We start from the raw sequence: 13,254 nt of genomic DNA, 5'->3' as shown, positions 1-13,254 counted from the left end.
ACAGTATCAGCATTGCTATTCCCAGCATGTTTTGTGTGTAATGTAAGATGAAGCAATAATTATGTGATCTAAATCTGGGGGCCTTGATCAGGATTTTCAGTGGGGGGAGAAAGGAGATAAAGAGAAAAGATCCATGATGTTAGGAGATCCCTGTAGTCCTGAACTTGACTGACAAGGATCAGCATGAACTTGTGAACTAACTGTGTACCTTGGGGAGCTCTGGAAACAGGGGCCAACCCAACAATCCAACAACCCAACAGGGAGCATCTGCGGGGCTCTGATTGTGTCTTGAAATTAATTTTTTTTCTGTTGAAATAAACCACACTGCCTAGACAAATGACAGGCCAGGCACAGGAAATGTACTAGTTGTTCCTGGAACAATTGGTCATAGTAGATAGTAAAAGAGCCATCAAAGACCACGAGGGTGGTATTTAGAAGACCTGGAAGCTGCCCCAGAGAGGCCAAAGGTGGGACAATTTGAACATCAGTAAGAGTAGCAGCTGCAGTGGGTGAGAATACATCAAATATGTTTAAATCCATGGATTTTTCATAATACCAAGAAAACAGACAAAGTGCAAACCTAATCAGTCCCCTTTGGAGATTGCTGGGGAATCAGTTATTTATTTTGAACATTGGTAAATAAAGAGAAAGACTGAAACATCCTGATTTTCCTAAGCAGGCTGCACCACTGGGTCACTCAGTGGCTGGTGAGGAGACGTTCTGCATAGTGAAGAATTCTAGCACATGTGTGCATTAGTTAACGGGGACCTGTGGTCATTGGAGCCTGCTGACCTCAGGAAGGGCTGAAGAGGCACACTGCCTGGTGAGGGGTATTATTTAGTCAGCATTTTTGCTGTTGTCACCAAAAGACCTGTCAAGAGCAATTTTGGAGGAGGAAAAGTTTATTAGGCACTCATAGTTTCAGAGGTCTCAGTCCATAGATGGCTCCATTGCTCTGGGCCCCGAGAGAGGCAGAACATCATGGTAGACAGGTGTGGAAGAGGAAGGTGGCTCAGGACATGGAAATCAGGAAGCAAGGAGAGAACTCCATTCACCAGGGACAAAATATAAACCCTAAAGGCGTGTGCCCAGTGACCCACTTCCTCAAGCCACACCCTAACCTGCTAATGATTATTGCCCAGTTCATCCTGATCAGTGGATTAATCCATTGATTAGGCTGCATTTCTCATAATCTGATCATTCACCTCTGAATGCTCTTGCATTATCTCCCACATGAGCTTTTGGGGGACACCTCATATCTAAACTGGAACAAGGTCTGTCCCCAAGATTCAGATTTCAGATCCATCCAACTACCAATTTGCAGGGACATAAAAGATAGATAGTGATGTTTGGTTGTGCTATAGGGATACAACCATCAAAACCCAACCATGGGTGGCTGGGGATGTGGCATTTGCCTAGTATGTGGGAGGTCTTAGGTTCAAGCCCCAGCACCACCAAACAAATAACAACAACAACAAACAAAAACAAAACCCAACTGTGGGAATTACTGTAGGACTGATCACTCAGTTTCTTCAATGAATAAATAGAAAGTGGGGGAAAAGATATTGGAAGCATAACCTATAGATTAAAGGGGACATTAGAAATGCACAACCTTTCTGTTTAGGGATATGCACTGAATGGCAAGATGTGAAAGCAGTGTGGGTCTGTGATTACCCTACAGTCAGGACAAGGGCACATGAGAGGCCCCATCTCAGAGAGCAGGGGTGAGTGGCACCATCTGTCTTCTCCCATGCCTGGGGATTTTAGGTGGTTAATTATTAAGTCAAATTTTTGCTTTATTATTTTTTAAATTGAGTTATTTTAACACTAGAATTATTGAAGGAAGAAGTGATTGCAGGAGAGCAGGTCTTGATGTCCTAAGTGGGCAGTTCTGAAGTGTTGTGAGGGTGGAAAGCTGCCTCTTGTCATAGGGGTGAGAAGTGTCCCATTGCTTTGTGTTCCCATCCTTCCTTGCAGCACACGCAGCTGACTGTTGTCCTTTCCAGTGCTTTCCATCTTAGTTTTCTTTTTTTTTTTTTTTTGCAGTACTGGGGATTGAATCCAGGATCCACACTTGCTACCTCTGAGCTATACCCTGAGCCCTTTATTTTATTTTAAAACAAGGTCTTGCTAACTTGCCAAGGCTAATTTGTGATCCTGCTGTTCCAGCCTCCTGTGAAGCTAGAGTGTCAGGTGAGTGGCATCAAGCCCGGCCCACAGGATGTTTCATTGTCTTTGGTTCTGAGCTTCACAGGGTGGATTTGGCATCCTTTTGTCGGCTGTGACTTGACTTTGCTTTCTTTCCCATAAGGAACTGTCAGTTCTGGTCATCTGAAGAGCTACCAAGACAGGATTAACTATAGGTAGATTTTACTGAGGGATATGCCTGAGAGGGGACCGAGAGACAGAACTCTGATTATTATAGGGACAAATGAGGCAAGACACCAAAATAGCAGGAAACAGTTTTATTTGGCTGCAGCCAGGCTCAGAGGACACAGCTTTTGCTGTAATCAATCAATCCCCTGAACCCCGAGTTCAGGTAGTTGCAGAGTTTTATACTTAGCATGTAAGGGGAGGGGCTCAGAAGTTCCCAGTCTGTAGAAGTTCACGTAAAAGCAGCTTTTCCTTTCACTGTTTTGAGCAAGTTAACTCTTCAAGGACAACATCTGGGAAGGGGAGTGCTTCTTCTCCCCTTTCTTTCCTCCCCCTACCAATTGTTACCATGAAGCCCAGTTGGTAACTTATCTTAAAAATGTAGACATCTCTGTGAAGCCCAACTCAAGGCCAGAGGCCTTGTTTGCACATTTCTACAAACTACTATACTGGATCAATGTTTGTGAAAAACTAGTAAGAGGGTGTCCAGCACCTGGAGTGTTGGTATCTTCTCAGCCGGTGGCCAAGTAAACTGGGCGACACGAAAATAGGAAGTTTATCTACATTGAACTCTTTTGCAGAGACTCTTTTGCTGATAGTCCTAAAATCAGCCATGGTGAAGATTTTTGGAGAAGCTCAGTTAAGGCTTTTCTGTGGTGAAAGGGGTGCCACTTCATGAGACACAAGGAAGAAGAGGACAGGTGGATGTTTCTAGTCTGCAGACCAAGGAAGGTGGCAGTACTTGGGTCCTCGTTGTGCCTCTGTCCCTGCAGAGGTAGGGCCCATGCAGACATGGTTGTGGTATGTCAGAATTTTGGAATTAATCACTGAAAAGCTGATTTTGGTAGGTAGCATTTTGCCTTGGCATCAAATGTTTACAGGAATTATGGCCAGAGGCTGAATGGTACAGTCCTTAGGAGCTCTGAAGCCAGGCAGCTGGGTTTGAATCCTGACAGTGCCTCCAAGTGGTCCTGGGCCAGTTTCCAAGCCCTGATATGCCTGTTCTAGCATCTGTAGAATAGGAGTGGCCATAGGACCTGCCTCAGGATGGGGAAGAAAGCATTCCTTAGCATATAGAACCAGATCCAGCCAGCCATTACTATGCGGGAGCTCAGGAAAAGTGTGATGGTTCTGTTGTAATGCCTTTTGGCTTTCCTTGTAAGGAATTAATGGAAGGAGTACATATAAACTTGCTGCTGTCATTTTGGAGTTTCCTGGGAGGAACACAGAGTGGTTTACTGTCAACCAAGTTAACCCTGAGGCCAGTTGCTGACATGATTGCTTGGTCCCTGCTGCCCCTAATCTTTATCCCTCATTGCTGTAGCCTGCACTTTTCTCTTCCTCCTGGACCAGGTCAGACCAAGTGATCTATGACCTCACCCCCAGGCCCAGAGTGCCTGTCTGTTGGAGACCCCAGATTGCAGACTGGAGGATCCACATGTTCACATGTGTGACTGGCCCTTCTTCCTACTGGGACTTTATACCAGGGAAAGAGAGAATTTCAGGCTTAGACCCTTACGGGACCAGGCCTTTGTTACTGTTGAAGCCTGTGACCACTGGACCAGCCCCCAAGCGACTTCCTCCTCCATGGGCCTCAGTTTCCCCATCCTCAGCAGAAGCTTCTGCCAGAATATCACTCTGAAATATTCTCAGCATTCTCATTTGTAAATACTATGACTCATTCAGAATTACAGAGCAGAGCTAATGGAACCAAGAATTTATAAATTCCCTCTTCTTCTTTTACATAGTTCCTTGAGTTTTTGAAATTTCTGTTTACAATGAGACAGTCCCCTGAGATTGAAGACTTGACTCTCTTTAAATGGTATATTAGGCTATACAGGATTATTTAATCTATTTATCTAAAATATTACATTCTTTGAAAACTCACACACAAAAATGGGACAGTCCTCTAATGGAGGCCACAAGAGTATTTGTAGTCTTACTGATTCCTGGCCAGTCAAGATAGGTGAACTCTGAGATGCTGACATGTCAAAGGATTCTTTCTTGCCCAGGGACACTGCTTCTGGTTAGGCCGCCCCTCCATCTTGGAGGTAGAGGGGGCTTATAGTTCTTATCTGCCTCCATCCTAGAGTGTCACAGTCTCCTCTCTGCTCACACTCCATGGGTCAGAACTGCGACTGGCCTACTCCAGGGAGGCGGGGAAATGTCAGGGACATAAGCTATTTGATGAGCAGGAACCGTGTATGACCACCTATGTGCCCAGAACCTTTGAACTTCTTAAGCTTCTAAAAGAGCATCAGCTTGCACTGTCCTGTGAACCCCACAGCAAGCTCTTTCTGGCAGATGCAGTTAATCGTGTTTGTCAAGTTAGGAAACTGAGGCTCCTCAGTGGACTTTGGGTACCACACCAGGGAGGCAGAATTCAGAGCAGCCATTGTTTCACTTGTCCCTGGATGGATGTCACTGGCTCTCTTTTGACTTCTGCTATGTTCTGGGCCTTCTTCATCACAAGTCGGGGTCCCTTTTCCCCAGGTGGTTTATCTTCTGTGCTGGCTGCTTCAGTCCCTTCCTTGGACTGTGGCTGCCCCCAGGCTTTACCTACTCCACGCCCAAGGACCTAAAGGCTGACTGCACCTAGCCCTGCCAGGTGTGCCCAGGGGGCTTTTGATGGATCTTGGATGGACCTCTCTGTCCTGAAGAGGGACAGTGGTCTGTCCATGATGCCTTGCTGTAGCCAGAACTTTACCTTCAGAACTACCCCACCTCCCCACTGCTTCTCCTGGATACTCAACCTAACCTTTCTGTCCTGCTGCCTCCAGCTGGTGATCTTTTCCAGAAGACATCTGACCAGGTGTTGATAATGAATGGGTACTGCTGCCCTGGAATCAAGGGGGTATCACAGGGTGCAAGGGCCTGGCTCACCTTCTAACTCTACCTCCTTTTACCTTCCATCCAGCAGACTTCAGTCACTCCAGAACATTTTTTCTGGTTCTTGGATTTATTTCTGGGCCATTGCCCATGGTGTGTTGTCTACCTGGGATGCCTCTTCTCTGTCCCCATCACCTGACTGACTCTTGTTTTCCATCTGCACATGGATTTACTTTAGCTCTACCCCTGAGATCTTCCCAGGCTGGGTTAGGGCCCTGGGTACTCACTTGTTTCTTGGACTTGATGTCCCCTAGGGTGTGGGCTCTTTGTGGGCAGGAGGATGCATGCCTTTTGTAACCTGGTATGGGAATAAGCATGAAGAAGGAGCAGAGGTGATATTTGAGGGATGAATGGAGCAGTTCTCCTGGGCAAAGGTATATGCAGAGATGGGAAATAACATATTTGAGTGTAAAAAAGAGATGTGTGGCTTGGGATGGTATGTGGAGGGGTCCAGATAGTGGTCACAGCCACGTTGCATTGCTGACTCATTTAGGTTCTCCAGTTTGGTGGCATTTGGAAGAATAGGTGGAGCGGAGGCTGACTGGGGCTCTCCACCTCACCTAGGGAAGCAGAGGCTTCCTCCCTTTACACCTTGCCCTGGAGAATGGGGCCTTCCTTGCTCTTACAGCTGTCTTGGGAAGCCCGATGCTTTCCAAACACTGCAGCTCTTCAGAAGGTAAAGGAGGCAACAGGCAGAATCACATGGCACCTCATGGTTTGTCTGACTGTCCAGCCTTATTAGAAGATTTTTGTTTGGAATGGGGAGGCCCAGAGGGAAGGAGATTAGTATAGCATAAACATTTAATTTGATAATTAAAAAGTTGAAGTTGAAATCCAGGCAGGCATCAGGACATGTCAGGTGATTTTGGCTGCTGACAGTTATTCATGTTCACAATCACATTGATTCCTACAGCCTTCCAAGGTGCCTGAAATAACCTCTGGGTGATGTTTTCAGAATTGTTTTGTTAGCATTGAGGATTTGGATGTGTGAAAAGTTCAAATCAGCAGAAAGGGAGAAGTGAAATTTTCAGTGTACATTGGGGATTGCTGGTGGTGAGAAATCTTAAAGTTACAATCCACACTTATGGATTTTTGTTTTGAGCTTCCCCTTGCAGACTGATGGAGGGAAAGCAAGCTCTGGAAAGGGCCAATGCTGTTTTTACAGGCACCTTCATCGAATCATGGTTAAGAGACGAACTCTGGGACTGCAGTGTGGGGATTTTCACTGACAAGGCTGTTTGTCTGTCCATGCTTGGAGCAATTGGTTGAAGTTGGCAAGTGGCAAGCTTATTACTGTTATGTCACTGTGTGGATTGACCCTCCATGTGTGTGTTTATGCCTCAAGTTTTGCTTTTAAAAAAACTTATTAATTTAGATCTTATTTTTGTTGCTAATAGAATTTCAATTTTAAGAGTACACCAGGCCTCCATATCAGCAGATTCAATCAACTGTGGATCGGAAAATATTTGGGAAAGAAATTCCATCTGTATTGAACATGTACAGACTTTTCTTTGTTATTTCCTAAATGATACAGTAGAATGGCTGTTCTCATAGCACTTACATTGTATCAGGTATTATAAGTCATCTAGAGATGACTTAAAGTCTATGCAAGGATATGTGTAGGTTCTACGAAAATAATAGGCCATTTTATATAAGGGACTTGAGCATCCACAGATTTTGGTATCTGCAGGGGTCTTGGAACTGATCCAGGGTTGGCAGAAAAATGTATTCCTCTTTTTAAGTTGGTTACCTGCCAAGGAATACAGGTGGCTTCTAGAAGCTGGAAAAGGGATGGAAGCAGATTCACCCTGAGAGCCTCTAGAAGGAACCAGCCCAAGGTTAAATATTGATGTAAGCCCAGTAATTCCTACTATCTTAATCCCTTGTGTGTTGCCATAACAGAATAATACCATAGCTTGGATAATTTATAAAACAAAATTATTTCTCACAGTTTGGAAGCCAGAAGTTCAATATCAAGGTGTGGCATGTGGTGGGGACCTTTGCTGCATCATCCCATTGTGGGAGAAGAGAGCAAGGGCTGAGCAAAAGCCAAACTCATCCATTTATCAGGAATCCATTGACCAGAGCCCTCCTGACTTAACAATCTCTTAGAGGTCCCATCTCTCAGTGCTGTTGCATTGAGGCTTAAATTTCCAACACATGAACTTTGTGGGGACACATTCAAATCCCGGCATCCATATTGGATTTCTGAACTGCAGAACTGTAAGACAGTAAATTTGTGTTGTTTTAAGTCACTTATGGATTTTTGTTTTGAGCTTCCCCATGCAGACTGATGGAGGGAAAGCATGCTCTGCAAAGGGCAATGCTGTATTTACAGGCACCTGTAAATGTATGGTGGTTTGTTAGAGCAGCCACAGGAAGCTCACACAGAGGACCATTGACCAAGCCATGGTGTGGCATCAAAGTTGACCAGCTGTCCTTATCCACCCCTGGGCTCTGATGCTGCTCCACTTTGTAGAATTGTCCCTCCTTTCATGAGGGAGCTTATTTTGGGCATCCCCTTTTTCCTGCCATGGTGTACTCACACCACTTGGGAGGTACAAGCTTTGCCCTCTCTTCATCTGGTGAAATGGAGGAATCTTCTTGGGTGACGGGCTGAACCAGGACCTGTAGTGGACCCTTCAGAGCCAGCACTGGGGATGCTGTCTTCTGGGAGGTTTTGTGGTCAAGCATTGTAGCCACATCCTGGAAAGCCCCACTCTGTCCTCCTATGCATGCCCCGTGTGGGTGTAGGTAGACCAAGAGGCTGGAGTGTCCTTAAAAGGTAAATGTCTTTCCCTGCTTCTGCCAGAGCCAGAGCCATCAGGGAACGGTTTCATTGCTCATATGTCCTGACTATTCTGCCATCAGCACTGGGTCCCTTGAACAGGCAGGCTCGGGGATGAGGTGGCTGCCCTCAGGTCTGGCTTCTGCAGCCTTCTGCATTTCTTCTGGCCTGGTAGCTTGTTTCCCACCATTAGGAATGGAAAGTCTGGCTGCACAGACTCCTGAGGACCAGAGCTCCTTGACCTGTGTCATCTTAGCAATGGTCCTTAAATGCAGAGCTGCTTTGGCATCCAAGAATCACCTCCAAAGATTAAAAACACAGTGTAGGCCTCACTCGGAGCTTGATCAACTTATTATTCAATACCAGGACTACATACAAGCCCATTTTTTTTTCTCTAAATTGCTAATGTTGGAAGTGGAAATTTTCAATGCTGACTAATGCTTCTGCTTCAAGATTTGCTGTCAGGCAACTTATTTATAAATAAAGCAGCTTTTCAAGGAACACTAACAAACTAAAAGATTAATTAGCATAACGAGACTTGGATCCAAGTCATATCTCTTCTGTCTGCCTCTGAGGGTGCTGGGAAACACAGTTTTCCACACAGGGACATAGAAATCTGGGTCCTTGCGTCATTCAAGAGAAGTGATGACATGGTTATGTATTTCCATGTGCAGAGTTTAACTGTGTTGGGGAGCATTGATATCTGTGCTTTCTTTTGATTTCCAAAAGAGTATGGGCAGGACTGGTATGTATGGAGGGAGGAAAGTGGAGCTCACTGATGCTCAGGGTCACTAGTCCTTAAGAGGGGTTGCTTGCATTTAGGCCTGAGGCCAGTGCTCTTTCTGGTATGTACTTTCCATTCTTTGCCATAATGTCTCTTCTCCTTGCACCATATCTGTTTGACCAATGACAAGTTCTGAGACAAGTTCTGGTTATTCTTAAAAAGAAAAAAAGCATTACAGTTCTTGAACCCAAGACTGTGAGACTGAGGAAAATGTCTTTCTTTCTTTCTTAGCTGGGATTATAGGTGTGTGCCACTGTACCTGACTTACACTCTTCTTTTTTTTAATATTTTCTTAGTTGTCATTGGATCTTTATTTATTTATATGTGGTGCTGAGAATTGAACCCAGTGCTTCATACATGCTAGACAAGTGCTCTACCACTGAGCCATCACCCCAGCCCTCCACTCTTAAGCTTTTTAGCTTCCTGTCCTTGTGACTTCGGAATTTTTGAAGGGGAAATCTGTCCATTTGAGAGTGCTGGTGTCCTCCGTTTTTCCCCTGCCACCTAACTTGTCAAAGTTCTGCTGGGTTCTGTGTGTTTTAGCAACTCATAGACTGTCAGCCAGTGACATTTAATAAGAATTTCTGCTTTTTTTCTTTTTTGTCCTCTCTGGGTCAGTGTTTTGTGGTCTTACTGTACCCGTTCTCTTGTTGTAGGGCAAATGTGATAAGCACAGCATGTGTCCTGTGGTCTTGAGTGTTGGGGCTTCTGGCATCTTCTATAATTCACTTCTAACAATATTATGGGAATGTGCTAAGTGGTGGGAAAATTCTGGGTCTCTACCCTGCCCCACACAGTGACAGGCATAGAGCAGCTGCTCAGTCAGTATTGGTGACTAGGAAATGGCAAGGTCTGTGACAGTTGGTATGAGAAGGTCACCTGAAGCTGTAAAGTGGGGGTCATCTGGGGGCAGCTGGCAAGTCCAGCTTGAGGAAGCAGAACAGAACCAAGAGGCTCTGCCTGAGAAATGGAAGGAGCTTGTCTTTGGCTTTACTTGATTTTTTTTTTTCATGTGAGGAGAATAGACTGAGAAGGGAGGAGAGAGAGAGGATGACTGAGCTGCATTGACAGGTTGGCAGAGGATTTAACTTAGCAGGTCATCTGCTTGGGTTATAGTGGTTTGCAATACAGACTCCTGTGCTCTGGAAACTTTTGGAAAAGGGTCACCCCTGCAGAACAGCTTGGGCATGACATGTGTGTTTATCTGAAAGTGCAAAGTGTCTGCAAGAGGGTGAAGCTCCTAGAGGCCCATTCCATGGAGACAGCAAGTCAGGAGCAGAATGGCTTCAAAGAAAGAAGCCCTGGGGTATCTGCTGAAGTCTCGGTGGGGCTTTCCAGGATGCTTGGGTAGGTATGTGAGCCAGCTGGTTCCTTTGGTTCACAAAGAAGATCTGTCTGCATACTTATATTTTACTTTTGTTGTTGTTGCTACTAAACTTTTACTTTTAGAACAATTTTAGATTCACCCGAAAGTTGCAAAGGTAACCTAGAGAATTCCCATGTCCCCTTACCCAGTTTCTTTTCTTGTTAACATCTTACTTCACAGTGTTGTATTTGGCACAACTATGAAAACAGCGGTTTTGGTCTGGATCTGGAACATCTCCCAAAAGGCTCATGTGTTGAAGGCTTGGTCCCCAATACAGTAGTGTTGAGAGGTGGGGCTTTTAGGAACTGATTGGATTATGAGGGTTCAGTCCTCATCAATGGATTAATCCACTGGTAGATTCATAGCTGAATAGACTATTGGGAGGTGGTGAAAACTGTAGGAGGTGGGAACTGGTTGAAGGGAGTAGATCCTTGGGTTGAGTACTCTACCTTGTCTTTGGCCCCTCCCTCTCTCTCTCTGATTCCTGACATGTGTGTCATGAAGTGAGCAGCTTCCCTCTGCTCTGCCCTTTTGTCATGATGTTTCAGTTTTGCTGCAGGCTTAAAAGCAATAGAGCCAGGAAAACATGGACTGAAACCTCTAAAAATGTGAGAAAAATGAACCTTTCCTCCTTCAAGTTGTTTTTCTCATGTGTTTTATCACAATTCTAAAAAACAAATACACTAACTTTGTTGTAATATAATAAACTGAACTCTGAAGCTTGTTATTTTTTCTTAGTTTTTACCTAGTGTCCTTGTTCTGACCCAAGATCTCACTCGGGGTATCATATTCCATTTAGTCATGAAATATGTCCTGTTAACCTCCTTTGGTCTGTGACAGTTTCTCAACTTTCCTTGTTTTCAATTACCTTGACAGTTTTGAGGCATATAAGGGGGCTGGGTATTTTGTAGAATGTCCTTCATTTTGGATTTATTTGATGTTTTTCTCATGGTTAGACTGGAATTATGGGTTTTGGGGGGAAAACCTTCAGGGTGAAGTGGCATTTTCAACATTACACGCTATCAATATTATTTAATGCTATTGATATTGACCTTGATGATCTGACTGTAGCATTTGCTCATTTTTCACAGTAAAATTACCCCATCTCCTTTTCAGTGTACTCTTCAGAAGGAAATCACTATGAATAGCTCACATTTAAGCAGCAGGGAGTTTTATTGGTATTATGTATATACATTTTTAGGATTTTAAACATTTTTATTGGTTCCTTATAGTTGTACATATTGGTGGGATTTGTTGCTACATGTCCATACATGCCTACAATATAACAATATAATTTGGTCAATATCATTCCACAGCATTTCCCCTTGCCCTCACTCTGTCTTATTGCTTGGTTCCTTTCCTCTAGTGATCTGCCTTCCAATTTTAGGTGATTCCCCCACTTTTCCTTTTCCTCTCTAGCTTCTGCATATGAGAGAAAATATATGACCCTTAACCTCCTGAGTTGACTTATTTTGCTTAACATAATGGTCTCTAGTTCCATTTATTTTCCTGCAAGTGCCATAATTTTATCTTTAATTTTTAGATGAATAAAAGTCCATTGTGCATATATACCACATTTTCTTAATCCATTCATCCATTGATGGACATCTAGACTGGTTTCATAATTTGGCTATTGTGAATTGTGCTGCTATAAACATGGGTATGCATGTATTATTGTAGCAAGACGACTTTAATTCTTCAGGGTAAATACCGAGAAGTGGTATAGCTGGGTCATACTGTGATTCCATGCTTTTTTGAGGCTTTCCATAGTGGTTTTGGTAATGGACAGTTCCACCAACAGTGTGTCCTTTTAAACCGTTAACTCATACTAGACAAAGGCGCCTTAAACATACATTGGAGAAAAGATAGCCTCTTCAACAAATGATTCTGGGAAAACTGTAAGTCCATACATAACAAAATGAAATTAGATCCCTGTTGAGTTCCTTACGACTAAAACACTCAGGGTCACTCCAGGTGAACTGGGCTGTACGAAATAACCACAAAAGTGACAGAGATACCTTTTTCTTTGGGTCCTGTGATGGCTTCTTTGATCTTAAGGGTCTGCAGAGAGAGAGAGAGAGAGAGAGAGAGAGAGAGAGAGAGAGAGAGAGCGAGCGAGCGAGCACATGCTGAATCCTTTTACTGAGGAGAAGCCATAAAATGAGACAAGGGGTCAGGTTTCAGGGGGTTGAGTCTGGCTTTGTGATATCAGATGGTTTGATTGACATCTAGGAAAGCCACACCCAAAGGCAGAGCAAGAGAAGGGGACACAAAAAGGACATTTCCATGGAACATTCTATCCCAAACAGGGCAAAGGGTTAATATTACAAAGGAATACGTGAGTGTAGCTCAATCCATGGGGCAACACGCCTACGTCTAAAGACATGCTCTCAAACTTCCTGGACCTGGGCAATGTCCAGGTCACCACGAGTTGTAGTGACCGGTCAAAGCCTCTCCACTCCAGGATGGAATGCACAAATCTTTCAGAGTGGCTCCCCACAGACCCCTATCTCTCACTCTGCACAAAACTCCTTTCTAAGTGAATCAAGGACTAGGCATTAGACCAGAGACCCTGTGCTTACTAGAAGAAGTAGGCCCAATTCTCCATCATATTGGCTTAGAAATGTAATTCCTCAATGAGACTCCTAAAGCACTAGAAGGAAAATTAAAAAAAATCAATAAATGGGATGGTATCAAACTAAAAAGCTTCTTCATAGCAAAGGAAACAATCAAGAACATGAAGAGAGAGCCTACAGAACGGGAGAAAATCTTTGCTACTGCACCTCAGAGCATTAATCTCCAGGAACCTAACACCAAAAACCTTCCAAAGAACCCAATCAATAATTGCTTTAAGGAACTGAACAGACACTTCACAGAAGAAGAAAATTGAATGGTCAACAAATATATGAAAAAATGTTCAACATCACTAGCTATTAGAGAAATGCAAATTAAAACTACACTGAAGTTTCATCTCATTCCAGTCAGAAATCAATTATTAAGAATACAAGTAACAATGTTTGTGAGGATGTGTGTGAGGGGAAGATACACTCATAC

The 13,254-nt window shown here is 43.9% G+C and overlaps 1 protein-coding gene across 12 annotated transcripts in view; it reads left to right on the top strand.

Annotated features, from left to right (window-relative positions):
- Nucleotides 1–13,254, top strand: part of Apba2 (amyloid beta precursor protein binding family A member 2) — a 252,008-nt gene that overhangs the window by 63,966 nt on the left and 174,788 nt on the right. For 2 of the 12 annotated variants that reach the window (XM_078051292.1, XM_078051289.1), the window contains exon 3: nucleotides 2,047–2,193. The exons of the other annotated variants lie outside the window; for them this stretch is intronic. The gene's annotated coding sequence lies outside the window, so the exon portion shown is untranslated. The remainder of the gene's footprint in view (nucleotides 1–2,046; nucleotides 2,194–13,254) is intronic. 12 annotated transcript variants of the gene reach the window in all.

This window comes from Ictidomys tridecemlineatus, chromosome 5 (assembly GCF_052094955.1).
Source record: "Ictidomys tridecemlineatus isolate mIctTri1 chromosome 5, mIctTri1.hap1, whole genome shotgun sequence".
In the NCBI taxonomy this organism is placed as follows: domain Eukaryota; kingdom Metazoa; phylum Chordata; class Mammalia; order Rodentia; family Sciuridae; genus Ictidomys; species Ictidomys tridecemlineatus.
The sequence above is the reverse complement of the archived record's forward strand: the minus strand, read 5'-3'. Positions and strand labels throughout refer to the sequence as shown.